The 15522-nt window shown below is 52.5% G+C and overlaps 1 long non-coding RNA gene and 1 pseudogene across 1 annotated transcript; one reads left to right on the forward strand and one right to left on the reverse strand.

The window, feature by feature from the left end:
• Positions 1-949: 949 nt before the first annotated feature.
• Positions 950-2836, reverse strand: LOC146890968 (uncharacterized; annotated as a pseudogene).
• A 1684-nt stretch (positions 2837-4520) lies between these two features.
• On the forward strand, positions 4521-15095 carry LOC125407382 (uncharacterized). Its single transcript, XR_015735673.1, has 3 exons — positions 4521-4610; positions 8792-8910; positions 10134-15095. It is a non-coding gene; the product is annotated as an uncharacterized LOC125407382 (long non-coding RNA).
• Positions 15096-15522: the final 427 nt, after the last annotated feature.

Consider the following 15522-nt stretch of genomic DNA (forward strand, 5'->3'; position numbering starts at 1 on the left):
CCAGGCTGGGCTGGCTGACCTGGATGACCTGGCTTGTAGCCCTGTTGTAGTATAGCCTTCAGCACTTGCTGGGCTTCAGGGAAGGTGTCCTCCATTCTGAAATCCTGCTGCTGCATGATCAGATCAAGGCTAGTGTGTGGCCAGCTGTCCTGCAGTGCTGATGATGCTCAGGGGACACAGAGTACAGCACCACCCCAGCATCCTATCTGTCCCCAGACACTGGGAAGAACCTGTAAACAGAGCCCTTCCCTTCACTGTCACTGTTAGGAACTAAAAAACCTGAGCCTCGGCCTTCTCTGTTGGGTCCCTAGCGCTACAGCCTGAGGCGCCAGAGGGCCGCTGACTGGCGGGGGGGGGGGGGGGGGGGGGGCGGGGGCACTTCTCTCTCAACACTGCTCCAACTTGCTGTCATTTCCTGCAGGCCCTACCCACTCTCGACTCGAACTCCACACTTCTCAGACATATAGGTGGCAGCGACATCCTCCTGTGTGGAGATGTCACTCACAACCAGAGCTCCTGGAGACGGTACCCTAGCCCTGTGGGTGCCCAAAGTCCTGTGGATGGATGTGGTTCTGTGACTGTCCGTGACCCTGTAGGTTCCCAGTCCTGTGCGTTCTTGTGGTTCTGTGGGTGTCTGTGGCCCCGTGTATGCTTGTGACCTTGGAGGTGTCTGTCCCTGTGTGGGGGATGGTGGTGGTCTCCGTGTGCAGATAATAATGGTCCTGTAGTGTCCAAAGCCCCTGATTGAATTGCCATATGACTTTATGGCCACTAGGGGGCAGAAGAGGGAGCAGGCCCACCTTCCAAGGCGACCTGTCTTCCCTTGTAGAGCCAGTGCTTTGTGCAGGCAAGGGGGTTGGGTGGGGTGGGGGGGGAAGTGAGCACAGGAGGCTGAGCAAGGTCACTCCAGGCCAGCAGAGAAATCCTGGCTCGGATCCTAGCTCTGCTGCTACCTCCCACATGGCTTCACCAGCCCAGCCCTCATCTGAACATGCAGAGAGCGCTGGGCCTGCTTAAGGCATTGCCTCCCGATGCGGAAATTAACTTCCTGCCCAGAGAGAGACTGCGCCCACACAGCTGCAGGTCTGGGCCGCCAGACCTGGGGAGTCCTGGAGTCCAGTTGAGGCCTCTCCTACCCTCCTCCTGTCTGCAGATGGGAACTTGAGACCCAGCCAGGGCAAGGGGGCTTGGATGACATTGCACAATAAATTCAAGTCGGGGACAGGACCAGCTGGGCCTGCTTGCCTCACAGAATCATCTCCCAGCCTGTGTCCTCAGCCCAACAAGGGCTCGAGTCCTGTAGAAAAGGGGTTCTGCAGGGCTGGGCAAGAGGCTGCTATCTAGCCCTGAAGGCCTTCCTATGCCAGCCCCGGGTGCCAGGCACTGTGGCTACCAGCCTCAGAAGTCAGAGATCTCACACTGTTTTCTAGGTCTGAGTTGTGGGTACTTCTGGGCTGGGTGGGTATCTGAAATCTCATCCCCAATGCAGGGCCTGGCAGCCATAGGGCGAGAGCGGCTGAGGGAGCAAGCCTCCTCAGGACTTTTCCAGCAGTCTATCTTTGCACCTTCTCTCTCCCCCAGGATGGAGGGGGGATAGCCCCCCAGTTGTCCTCTGGGCCAGCATTCCCCCCAGCTCCCACACAGAGGATAACAGTCAGCCTAAAGTTCGGCCTGAGCTCCGGGAGAATGAAGTTTGGCAGGAGGGACCCGAGAGGGTGGTCTAGGAGGCTTTCCTTGGCTCTCAGAGACTCAAGTGGGGGCAGCTGTGGACTCTTGCTGGGGCTTCGAGTGTGGCACCCTCCCCCTCCTGGCCTCGGTTTCTCCATGTGTTCAGCAGCCGCTGTGTGTGCAGAGCAGAGATTCTGAAGAGAACCACGAGGCTGCAGGCTCAGCCCAGGACTGGGAAGTCCCAGCTCAAGGATGGGCGGCGAATGAAGGTCTGGGTTATCAGGCCTGGTTTTCCTCTCAACCACAAAATAGGGGCTTATTTTGTGCCTTGGGCAGGTGGCCCAGGCAAGGAGGCCACTGACTGCCATTCTCTCCAGCAGCTCCTCCCATCTGCAAGCAGCATTACCTCATCAGGAAGCCATTCCGGAAAGGAGCTGCAGAGCCCCAAGAGTGGGAGTGAAGAGGGCTTTCCAAGAGCCTCTTTGCCACCCAGGAGCCCAACCAGGACAGACAGCATAGCCCCAGTGCTTGCCCAGTGACCACTGCAGGGAGGTGACCAGGCTGGGTGGGACTGAGTAGGCAGGAAGGACTGCCAGGCCTGAAGCTAGCAGCTTTCGGGTAGGCAGAGCAGATATTTCAAGAGCTGGAACCAAATGGCCAGACACGAGAGGAGTCAGGGACAAATGAAGGGCAGAGTCATCAAGCCCTGACCCTCTCCAGCCTGTGTCCCCTCCTGCAAAGTATAGAAGCGTTGGGCACAGTGAGCATGTGATTGTACCTTGCTGCCCGATGGTACGCATCCGAATCCCAGTGCTGCCGCCAGTTGCACGACCAGGGCTGGGTTAGGAACTGCGGGGACAGCTGGAGGTGAGGGACAGGGTAAAGGTGACCGACCGGAAGAGCTCCCTAGCCCCTGGCCCAGTAGATGGATTAGAGAAAACTCTTGGAACCTTGGTTTTTCTCATCTGGAGAACGGAGCAAGTAAGCGCCCTTCCCCAGTAGTTGAAAGAGATCTGAGAATACAGCCCCTGGCAGACTGGTGCTTAAGGGGGCACAGGGGTAGATCCTCCCCTGCCTGGACCAGGGGCTTCTCCTAAGGTGGACACAAGCTTCTCTCCTTGCCCTAGGGGAAGTGAAATTCTGTCCACCAGCCCCACCCAACCACAGAACTTCCTGCACACCCCACCTTTCCCCAAACCATGCCTGGAGAGCGCCTACGTAGCCTGCAAAAACTCCGGAAGAGATTGGGCCTATCAGGGCTCCCCTGAGAACCAGTGAGGTGCAGGCAAGGGGAAGATGTGGACACGGGTCCAAGGTCAGGCCCGGCATATTTGTGACTGTCCTGGTTACTTATTAGAGAATAACTAGGGCACACTAATGGGCAGGAGGTGTTGTTGGGGACAAGAATTATATATTCTGTGTCTGGGGCTTCAGATTGACGGACCTTAACGAATGCTTGAAGATTCCAAGAAGACAGGAGAAAATTAGAGGCTGGGGTGGAAGGGTTTGTTTGTTTGCTTGTTTGCTTGACTGAATGATTTTGTCTGTGTGCGTGTATCTGTGCACTATGTGTGTGCAGTGCCTGTGGAAGCCAAAAGAGGGCATCAGATCCCCTGAGACTGAGTTACAGACAACCATGAGCTATCATGTAAGGGCTGGAAATTGAATCAGGGTCCTTTGGAACAGTGACCAGTGCTCTTAGCTGCTGAGCCTTCTGTCCAGCCCCTGGTGTAGCCATTTTAGTGCAACAGTATAATACAGTTTTAATGGAGACCCTGATGGGTTCCACAGCCTTCCTTCTGAGTACAGAAAGTCTAGTGAGTTTTGAGGGCAGAGCTGCCAGGTGACCGTGTAGGATGCAGCTTCGTGGGTGCTGAAGATGCCCATGCTGACCCCAGGATCTGTGCGACCCTGGGGCACCTGGAACCCTTAGCTGTCGCTACACCCAGCCCAACTAGTGAGGGAATGGGGCAGGGGTGAGGGTGGGGGTGGGAGGAGGGCAACTGGGGCAGGGCCAATGCAGCAGGAGGTCCGAGAGACAGAGAAAGCAAATGGGCAGAAAGCGGGTCTGGGCAGGACAGGTGGCCTGTGCTGTTTCCATGGCTCCCGGGTCTCTGCCTGCCCAGCTCAGCCTGGGAAAAACAAGCTGGGCACTGAGCAAACACTGCCTGTGGCCGCTGGGACAAAGGCAGGGCTGTTTAGGTGCTCATGGCAGCCAAAGGGCCTCCTTGGCGGAACATCAGTTTAGACTAGGCCAGTCAGGGCTGAGCTGCCACACCCTGTAATGGCCCGTCTCTTAACCTTTGGGGGTGCAAACTGTGGCTGTGGGCTGGAGAAGGAGAGAAGGCAGGGGGCAGGCAGGACTCTAGATCTGCATTCTGGGGGTACTGTTATTCATCTGGCCTTTCACGGCACTAAAAACAGTATTCTTATGTCCCTGGGTGAGAAGCTAGCAGCTCTCTTGCAACACATGAGATCCCTCTCCCCACCCCCAGGGGCATCTCACAGAGTGTGGGAAGTGCACTTTTCGCTGCCACTGGGACAGATGCATCCTTGGCCCCAAGCCAACCGAGCTGGAAGAAAGCACCCTTAGCCGAGATAGCACTCCCAGCATCCTGCAGCACCGCGCCCGGCTGCCCTTGGGTAGACGTTCTGTACTGACTAGAGCCTCCTTTCTCCTGCCTGCTGGAATCCCCTCCCGTGAGAGAGCCCAACTTACATGGAGGCACCTGTGCTCCAGGGCCAGCTTGTGGGAGACGGGAACAGGAAGGGTCTCTGCAGCAGGCTGGTCTGTGGGTAACCAACCATAACTGGGGTTCAGAGAGACTGACTCTATGCCATCTCATCTCAACAGGGAATCTGTGGCAGAATGCCGCTGAGGCCAGTTAGGACTGGAAGATATACAAAGAAACAGGGGCCGGACTGGACTTTTAGGAAAGGGGGTGAGTAAGCATGACCAGAACAAGGGGGTGTTGGTCATCTCCGCTCTGTCTCACTCCTCCCATTCCGAACCCCACCCCTCAGAAAACCCGCCAAGGATCAGCTCCTCCCCCAGAGCTGATCAAAACAATGCCCACAGGGTATTTAAGGCCTGGCTGCCTGACCTGCCACATACTCTCTCTCCTGCCTTCCCGAGAGTCACCTGGGAGTTGCTTCGCTCTGTTTTGCTCTGTTTATTAAAACCCGGTCTTACTAATTCAGTTTGATTTGGATTACTACATTGGTAGAGGATACCCAATAACCAGGGATCTAGAACTTATCAGGGGGTACCATCAGACAACAGCCCTCAGAGCTCCCAGGCCCCAGAGAAGGCACTTTCTCCCCTTCCTGTGCCCCCACAAGATTTAAGAGCATCTGGTACCTTCCCCACTCAGGGTTAGACTATCTTCCAGGAGGATAGTTGGGGCTGGGGCTTATGCAGCTACAATGTGGCCTACTGACCCCAAGCCCTAGTGTGACCAAGAAAGCCAATGATTTCCTGATCAGGGAGATGGTCAGCAATACCAGCAGGCAGGGTCAGGGATGGAAGAAGGATGGATGCTGGGTGGACACTGTAGAGCTGATTCCAAAATGACCACAGAGCTGTCCTCAGCCCAACGGAGTAGGCCCTGACTTTATTCCTGTCACATCAGTCACTGGGCAGGCCTGATCCAGGGACTGTAGCCTTGTGCCCAGGTCAGCTTCTGCAGCTAGAGGCCCACCCTGCAGTGTCCACAGTCAGGGCTGTACATTAGAGGAAGGCTTGTGGCGTGGTTGGGAGGCTCACGGCCCCTTCCTGGGACTCTTCTCACTGCCTGATGCCCTCCACTTGCTCAGGCCGGAATGCAGATGGTAGAAGGTAGTCTAACCCTGAGTGGGGAAGGTACCAGAAGCTCCTCCCCTCACTTTGGTTGCCAGAAGTTTCCCTGTTTTCACACCCTCACCCTGGCCTTGAGTCTCTGTGGTCACCTTGGTCTCGTCCACTAACGCCCCTCTCCGCATCCTCTGCATTACCTGTAAGCCCTTGACCACATGCCCCTTCAGCTCCACCTTCCCACCTGGGCCTCCCCAATAGCCCTCAACAGAGCCTCCCCAGATTCTGCTCCAAGGCTCCTCCCAGCTCAACCCACAAGGTTCAGCCTAGGCCTCCGCCCATCTCAGGGCCATACCCAGCCAAGGTTCTGCCAAGTTCAGTCCAGGGCTTCAACCATTTTAGGCCTCTGCTTAACTCGCCATTTGCCCAGTTCAGCCCTAGGTTCTGCCCAGCCATGACCCCGCCCACCCCAAAGCCCCTTTGCGTCCTCCCAGGATAGGGTTTCCCCAGTTTAGGACTCACCTCTTCACCTATTCTGTTGCCCCGCAGGCTTTGGTCAGCAGATTTGTCACCTTCGCTGTTTTAGGGCAGAGGGTAGGTGGGCTCCCAGCACGCGTGAAATGAGCGTGAACATGCAGGAATGGGTGGGCTAACCCATGAATCACGCCGGTGACTGTGGAGATGGCAGAAGAGGCTCCGCCCAGGTCTTTTGATAGCCCGCCCTAGGCATCCCACAAGGGCAAGCCCTGAGCTCTACAGTCATAACATCAGGTCAGAACACCCTTGAGTTCTGGAGACAGTCGAACCCCCTAGAGTGGAAGGAACCATTCCAGGGCAGTCCTAGCAAAAAAAGGAGCCCTCGGGCGGACCTGGGCAGGTAGCACCCTGCAGGACTCTGCCTGTCTTCCAGGAGGGCGCGCCTGAGTCAGCCCTGGCATGCTACCGTCCCTGCAGAGACCAGCAGCCACTGAGCTCGCAGTCAGGAAGCGGATCCACGAAGCCTTGTTGGAACTTGTCATGTGGGGAACTCAGGTGTCCTTCAAGACGCCTTCTCACGGCTACACTGCCCATCAGATTGTCGCGCAGATGAGTCACGGAGGGGGGGGGGATGTCTCTTGGCCTCGGGCAAGTCGCTGCATGGCCTGCCAGCCTCAAGACAGCATCTTCTGCTTTTGCCACAAGCCTTCCAGCCCACGTCCTCTCTGGCGCATTCCCACTTGCTCCCATGGCCGATCGCTGTTCCTCCCTCCACCTCCCTTTCCCAGAATCTGCTGCCTCACCCTTCCTTCCCTGGGCAGCAAGTCTCCTTAGTAAGGGACACACCCCTGAGTCCTTGCCCCACCTCCAAACCTAGTTGCTGACCCATCTTGCCACCACCCAACAGCCTTAGACCAGCAACCTGCATTTTAGCCCACTTCAATTCGGGATAGTTGCTGCTCTCCAGGGGATGGCTCCAGTCGAGGTCAGCAGCGAGCTCCAATCTGCTGAAACCAGCCTCAAATCTCCTTTAGTGTGGCCTTGCTTCTGTCCTCGTTGAGTAGTTACTAAACCAATTCCACACTTCATGGATCCCATAATGCTAGAAGAGCTTGCATTGTGATGCCCAGCCCTGCACAGCCAGAGCCCCAAGTCCCCTGTAATGTAGGGAGAGGACACAGAGTCCCAGGAGGCCTGAGCGCCCAGAACCCAGGTATTGTGAGATACCAAGAGCTCCTCATGCTGGCTCCATCAGACCTGCATCCGCTCAGCCTCCAGCCTCCTGGGACTACAGCTGTCACACGTCTAGGACTGGGAATACCCTCCCCCTCCACCAGTGTCCCGTTCCCTGTCATGAGGGCTCTTGGAGTTCTGAGTGACAGGTACTCGAGACTAAGGGTTACCTGGTGATCTCTGGTCTTGGACTCACTTGGTGACGCTGGAGCTTGAGTAACAGGCCTAAAGGAAGGTATAGACAGTGGTACCCGGGGACATCACTTCTAACGTCATCATCTGTCCCCCTCAAGCTCAGTCTGATAACACCCAGACCTAAGCTCCCATCACCCTCTCCTAGCCACGGCCAATATCCCTTACAGCCTCCTCCTCCGGCCCCCAAACCAGTCCAGAGGATCCTTCTCAAGACAAAGCCAGCCAGGGGAAGGGGATAAATCTGCCCCTGACCAGTTGGGAGTAGAGACTGGAGTCTGAGCCAGTTGGTACCTGCTGAGAATGAACCCATCCTATGGTTTCCCCTTTACTTTACTCCCTGGCAGGCAGGCCAGGCCATTTCTTTTGTTTAGAAACTGGGCTCCTGTTTAATTGGGGTTTTTTTTTTTTTTTTTGGTCTTTCTTTTTTGCACTTCTATGCCACATGCAGTGATTGCAAATTCTTACAGACCCAGTGATTTTTAGAGGTCAAATCGTGATTCTCATACAAATAGAAAATAAATCCACCTAAGATTTGTTGTAATTCATTAATCTATAAGGGAACCGAGAAGATGCAGGAACCAGTTCATAGAGGCACTGGAAGGACAGTGTATAGGCAACTCTGATATACATATCCTTTCCTGGAGGGCCAGAAGGCTCGCTGTCAGGGACGACGGTCTCTGCCCCAGAAGAGAAAAGGGTTCTGACTCTGTGGGAAAAACTTACTTGCTGGCCTGGCCAAGGTGGCTGCCTCCATCTTCCAGAGCTTCAGTTTCTGCAGAGCTGAAACTGCTCTGCCCATGGTGAGGAGTAAGAACACACACCCGTGGAAAGGGAACATTTCCAGAGTCTGCCGGACAGATGTCGGCGCCCCCAACAGGGCAGTCAGCAAGTCTGTTTCCAAGTCTGTGACATCTTTTCCTCCACACTTTCATCATGAAGAGGTTTCAGTGTCGATCTTTATCCCAGCTTTAATTTTTATCCTTTGAAGTTAGACTTTATCATAACTATATTGGCGACTGGAGTTTTGCCTTATCAATTTCCTTCCTGTGTCCTTTGAAAAGATCTTACTGGCGAGCAGAGGCGTTCTTGCATAGTCAATGACATAGCCCCCCCCGCCCCCCCCACATATTGTCGTTTGACTCTGCTTATACAATCTCTCCAGGGGAAAGTAATCCTATGTATATATTCCTCGATATTTCTTCTATAGACCCTGAACAAGCTGTATTACTTAGCCAGGTATTTCTCAATCCCAACCTTTTGCCAATATTACCTATATAAATCCCTAGCATATTTTTGGCTTTCTGGGGTTTTACGCCACAGCTAGCCACTTCTTCCAGGGACAGCCCAATGGTTTTTTAAACATTGCTTTAAAATTTGCTTTATTATTTAGTAATACATCCTTTATGACAAAACTTTCTTTCTCAGGGTCCTCTTTGGAGGCTAGCGGACCAGCAATGGACAAGGTGAACGCCAGCACTGCTTCTGTGGTACTTACAGGGTGTGTTCAGACTTCGTTGGCTCATCCCTTCCATCTTCAGTGAACAGTGAGCAACAGCTAATATCGTGGATGTCAAAGGGTGGGAAGTAAACCTTGACCTGAGAAACGGCGTCCTTGTGTGAAAAGGCTGTGCTAGTTAATTTCTTATCACAGTGATAAAATGCCATGGTCAAGGCAACTTGTAAAAGAAAGCCTTTAATTGGGCTTACAGTTTCAGAGGGCTAGACTTCATGATAATGGAACAAAGGCGCGGTGAAAGCCATAAGCAGGAAGCAGAGAGCACACTGGGAATAGCATGAGCCTTCTGAAACCTCAAACCCCACCCCCAGTGACACACCTTCAACAAGGCTACACCTCCTAATCTTCCCAAACAGTTCCACCAACTGAGACTCAAGTATTCAAACATATGAGCCAATGGGAGCCATTCTCTTTCAAACCACAACAAGGACCAAAAGGGTTTCTTAGGTGCAGGAATTGCTATTGGCTGACTCCTTTCAGTACCTCTACATCCTTAGGCTTCGTTGAATGTGAGGTCACAGTTCTGGCAGGGAGACTCCTCTACCGGGAGGTAGGTCACAGTCCACTCATCTGAGGCCCCAGCTGCAGCCATTCAGAGGTGTCTGGTGTGCTCAGTTCCACTAGAGATGACAAGAGATGAGCTTTGGATTTGGATGACCTTAAGGGTCATGAGGAAAACACATGCTCTGATGTGACAGGGCTGTCTAGTCCACACTGTGCCTTGATCATCCTGGCCTCTTTGTTCTCACAAAGCCAGAGGCAGAAAGACAGATTGTAGGACATCCTTCTGTCCATGTGTTGCTTTCATTGGTTAATGAATAAAGAAACTGCCTTGGCCTAGTTGATAGGGCAGAACTTAGGTAGACAGGGAAGATAGAACTGAATGCTGGAAGGAAGAAAGGTGGAGTCGGAGATGGACACCATGGAGCCTCCAGAGACAGACGTGCCAAATCGTTCACTGACACGTGGTGATATACAGATGAATAGAAATGGGTTGAGATGTAAGAGTTAGCCAATAAGAAGTTAGAGCTAATGGGCCAAGCAATGTTTTAATTAATACAGCTTCTGTGTGGTTATTTTGAGAATAAGCTAGTCGGGTGGCTGGGACAAAGAAGCGGGCCAGCTCTCTTTACAACAACAGATCAACACATAGGATGCTGAGCCTGATTCTCAAGAAGAGCTGGGCTTGCAGGCAGGGAAAAGTCAGACTCAGAACCAGGAACTCACACCAGTGCCTCTTCGTGTTTTCAGGACGGTGATAAACGTGAGAAGCCAGTGGCAGTCACCATGGCCAGCCAAAGTAATGAGACTGAGAGCTCAGAATCCCAGAGAGAGAGAACTGGGGTCCCACAGCCCAGTCAGCAGGCATGATCCCTCTGTGATAAAGGGACAGGGCTCTGGAGCTCACCCATCAGGTTGGATTCTCCTGGGATACACGGACAGTCCCCCACAGCCACTCACTCCCCCAGAACAGCTGAGCTGCTCATCTGTAATATGTGTGGGAAAAGAAGCTGTTGGTGTCCATCATGGTCTCAGGTCTGGTATCATCATGGTACCTGGAGTTGTTGGTCACTACCTCCAAGGTGGCATAGTACCTTCCCAAAGGCACAAGCAGATAAGATTGACAAAGGGAGTGGCCTGCAGTGGACAGCTCATGTTTACTTAGGCCTTTTCCATTCCGACCCAGCTACAGCCTCCACAGCCAGGCCCACAGTGACTTCAGCTAGCTGCAAACCTGTGCAACTCGACTGTTCCTTCTCTTGGACCATCTCTGGCATTCTATGCTGGTGCCTCTCCAAAGACACTGAGATGCTGGTAGAGTCTGCATTGCACTTAGACTCACTGAGTCTGGAATTGTAGGGGTGTCAATATGTGTTCATGTGTGTGTATATGTGTATGTGTGCATGCTTGCGGAGGCTAGATGTCAACATGAGTGTATTCTATCTCTCTCTACCTACTTTTCTGAGACAGCGTCTCCTACGGAATCTGCGGCTTACTAGTTTAGCTAAATTAACTGGACAGCAAATCACCAGTATCCTCCTGTGTCTGCCTCTTCAGGACTAAGATTACAGGCATGAACTAGCACACCCCATTGATATTTGTTTGTTTGTTTTGTATGTGAATATGTGTGTGGGCATGTGCAGAGAACAGAAGAAGGTGTCAGATCCCCTGAAGCTGGAGTTAGAGTCAGCCATGAGCTGCCAGATAGACATAGGTGTTGGGAAGCAGACTTGGGTCCCCTGGGAGAGCGTCTAACCTCTGAGCCATCTCTCCACCCCCACCCCCAGCTTTTTATGTAGGTTTCTGGAATCTGAATTCAGGACCTCATACTTGCCTGGCAAACACTTTGCTAACTGAGCCATTTATTTCTTCAACTCCTCAAGTTGCTTCTTGCTGGGTGTTTGGGCAGAGATGAGAAAAATAATCAATAATAAGGGGTAATTCTCCTGCTTCAGGGACTGACCTAGTAAAGCATCCTTGAGTTGGTTTTCCTTGGACTCTTCATCCTTGACCAGAAGCCCAAAGGCCAGTCTGTCTCAAGCTCTGCTTCCAAAGAAAGATGTCTAAGGTGTGTGCCACCCTAGAAAGAAATGACAGGAAATGACCCCATGCGGTTAGAAAACTGTCATCGGTGTTGTGAAGGGATTGTCTTGCTTTGTCCCTGTACTGCCCAGCAGGATAGCTATTAGCCAGCCGCATGAGGACTGCAGTGTGACGGCGATTTACATTAAGCTGAAATGAGGGTGGAGGGGACGGCTCACCAGGGAAGCACATATCACTGAAGCCTGATGACCTGAGATTTGTCCCTGGAACCCATGCACAAAGCTGGATATCGTGGCACACATCTGTAATGCCAGCACTCCTGAGGTGAACGGGGAAGCAGAGACGGGATGGGAACAGGCAGCTGCAGAGCCAGCCAGCCCAGAGTGTAGCTTAGCAGCACTGGGCCACTCCCAAATGTTGTCTTCTGACTTCCACATGTGTGCTGCGGCCCACAAGCACACACATACACCATTACCATTCTCAATCCCCGCTCCCCCCCCCCCCCCGCAGACACACACAAATAAATTTTGGTTAAAAGTGAAATGGAATAAGAAAAAAAACTTAATTTCCCTGGTCATACATTTTATGGGCGCAGTAGTCATATGACGAACCATGGCTACTTTGGGGACAACAAAAAGAGCATTTGGGTCACTACAGAACACTCTTTTGACCAACTTGCCCTGAACTGGTTGGATCAGTGCCTGCTGTTTCGTGCCAGATTGCAAATACTAGAGTCACTATCCATCCAGTTTGTGTCTCTGCCTCTTACAAGGGGCACAGATGCCAGACAGGATGTACAGGTAATAGGATGAAGGAAACGGAGGGGAGACTAGCATCTGGCTGAGTGCCAGCTGGCTGCTGGTATTTGCTGAGCACTTACTGCATGTCTGGTGCTACCCCAGACCCTCACCCTGTGTTGCCTGTGAATTCCTCACTATCCTATGGCTGTTATCTGAGTCTACAGAGGAGCAAACAGAAGCTGGGGAGGTGAGCCAGCTTGCCTAGGGCTAAGCACAGCCCACTAGCTACAGCACTGGTTTCTTAGTCTTTCCTGACAAGGGCAGATTGCCCTGGGCACAGTCATGTGTCCATGCTTCCTGCCCTCTCCCCTGAGTAGGACAGGCTCTGAGGCCTTGCTGCCGCTGCCCCTGGGGCCGTCGAACCAGAGACCCAGGCCTGTGATTTGGCAGCTAAGGGAGATGTCCTGCCACTGACTCCACACAGGCTCTATGCATGATGTCAACATCACCACAGCCCAAAGTGTTCTGTGAACTGGCCCAGGTGACAGAAGGCAGTTCCTTTGCATGAGATCTGCACGGTCCCCTGCTCGCCCCAGGTGCTCTCAAGGAGCCAGGATGGAAAGATTGACTCTCCCAGAGCAGGAGAGTGGGTGGCTTTTCCATTGCTAATTGCTGAGGAATCCGGTGAAGTAGTGGAAAAGACACAGAAGGCGGGGAGGCTTGCTTCTCATACTGGCCTGTCCCAGCTTCAAACCAACCCACCGGGGCCGCGGCTGCCACTTCTATCTGCTAAAAACTGGAGGCTGCAATGCCGAGGGTCCGTCCTGTTCTGCCTTGTGAAAACTCAAGTGTCGTGAGACTAAGGAGCGTTGGAGCAGCTGTCGTGACAGCGTGGTCTCAGCCCTTTAGTGGCTGGCTTATAGTGAAGGTCTTTGGGAGCTACAAATTTCATTTCTGTTAAGATGACAAAGGACTTGAGAATCCAAAACTCGCCACCATACCCCAGCTGCCTTCCAAGTGAATCAGATTTGTCAATACACCGAGGGCTTGAGAGACAACCCCCTAACCAGGCCTGGGATAAGTTTTCCAGAATAGGCTATGCCATGTGTCCAGCCACATTGGCGCTTCCTGTTGCCTTGTAGTTGTGCCCGTTGTGAGTACTCAGCCTGGCACTTGAACTAACCAGGCACACGGCAGTCCCCGACAGAATGTACTCCATAACACAGCTATGCTGGTTGTCACAAGAACACAGAATCATGATCGAAAACTGCTGCGTGGCTCACTGGCCTCCTGCTTCGGGAAACAGAACCACATTGCCTTCTTCCCAAGAGGCCAACTACTCCCCAAAGCTGAGAATCTTAAGACTGAATGTGTGTCTCTAAGGAAGTGAACCGCTCACCTGTCCTCTTCACTTTCCATCTCCTCTCCCGAATTTGTCCTGTCCCTGGCCCTCACAGACCCTTGTTAGCACTGATAGGGATGGAAGCCGGGGCTGGGTGCTGACTCCACACAGGCTCCACCCACGATATCAGCACCAGAGTTCGAAGCATCTGTAAATTGCCCCAGGTCACATAACCAGCCCCCTCTTCCACGTGAGATCTTCAGACATTCAAGCATTTGATTCCTGTGCCGGGGTTAGAGGTGGGGTTAGGGCTAAGAGTTTGTCTTGGAGTTAAGACTAGGGCAGAGCCAGGGTTTGGGTCATGTGCAGTGCTTTGTTTTGTACTGTGGTCAAGGTTACGGGTAGGGTTAGGGCTAGGCTTCTGTAATGGTTAGGGTTAGCATTATGGTTAGGGTTATGATGAGTGCCGGGCTAGGATTATGGTACAGTTAGCCGTAGGTTTACGGTAAGGTTAGAAGTAGGGTTAGGATTAGCATTGGGTCTAAACTTACATCTAGAGGTCAGGAGTTATGATTATGGTTAGAACTAGGGTTAGACTTAGGGCCGACTTAGGGAAGAGTCTCATGTAGCATTAGGGTACGAGGTACAGCTGGTTAGAAATTGGTTGGGGCTAGATGTAGGATTAGGGTTATGGTTTTGGCTAGGGCCTGATTAGGGTCACGGTAGTGTTAGGGTTAATGCTACACTTAGGCTTGGGATTGGGGTTGTACAGTGACCCCTTTCCCACAGATCCTCTGTTCACAACTGCTCCTTCTTCTGGAATGGTCTGTGTGCCCCCTTGAAGGTTCCCCTCAAATGGAGTATTCTCAACCCTCCCGTATCTTGGTAGAATCTCCTCGCTCTTGCAGGAAGTCTTTCTGGTCCAGCCAGCCATTGCTGGCCATGCCTCCTCACTCTGGGGTCTCTAGCTGACCTCATCCATTCCTCTGCACCTCTTCTGCTTCTTCACGCAGTCTGAACTCCCCAAGGGTCAACAGGGTTCATGCATGGCTTCAGGAGTTCTTCATAATCCCTGGCCCCAAGGCTACCTCAGCAAATCATCTCCAGGAAGTCAATGACACAATGCCCTCACCAGGGTGACCTGACATGTGCAACCCTGCCCTGTTCTTATAGAGAGAGATCCTTCATTGTCATTTGTCGCTAAGGAAGGTAGTAGGGCCCTGTGTGGTGGCATAAGCCTTTAATCCCAGCCCTTGTGTGGCAGAAGCAGGCAGATCTCTGAGTTTAAGGCCAGTCTGGTCTACATAGGGATTCTCAGGCCAGCTAGGGCCAGATAATGAGACCCTGTGCGGAAGTTTGAATGAGGGTGGTCCCAATAGGATCATATGTTTAACTACTTGGTCCCTAGCTGGTTAGAACTGTTTGGGAAGGATTAGAAAGTATGGCCTTGTTGGAGGAGGTGTGTTACTATGGATGGACTTAAGGTTTCAAAAGCTTCTTGCTATTCTTAGTGCGTTCTACCTCACCCGTCATCAGGTACTCTAACCCTCGGAAGCCATAAATCTCAAATAAACTGTTCTGAAAGTTGCCTTGGTTATGCTGTTTCATCACAGCCATAGAAAAGTAACTAAATATATATATAATATGTGTGTGTGTATGTGTGTGTGTGTGTGTGAGAGAGAGAGAGAGAGAGAGAGAGAGAGAAAGAGTAAAAACAAAGCTAGTAGAGTTCTCGGACTTTCTACATACTCCCATTTAATACTGGGGGAAATTGAGGCCTGGTCAAGGACAGCTGCTCTTGCTTCTATCCTGGGCAGAACAGAGCAGGCTCTCCATCACAAAGGGCCACGCATGTATAAAGGCACACCAAGACCTCCTTACTCCAAGAGCCACCTGGGAGCCCCAGGGAACCTGCCCTCACACCATGTCTCTGCAAGATAGGCAGATAGAGCTCACAAACGTTTACCAGACAATAATAGCGAGTCTCAGAAGGACAAGTGATAGGTAACCAGTA

The sequence above is a fragment of the Myodes glareolus genome, chromosome 19 (assembly GCF_982192425.1).
Source record: "Myodes glareolus chromosome 19, mMyoGla1.1, whole genome shotgun sequence".
Taxonomy (NCBI): domain Eukaryota; kingdom Metazoa; phylum Chordata; class Mammalia; order Rodentia; family Cricetidae; genus Myodes; species Myodes glareolus.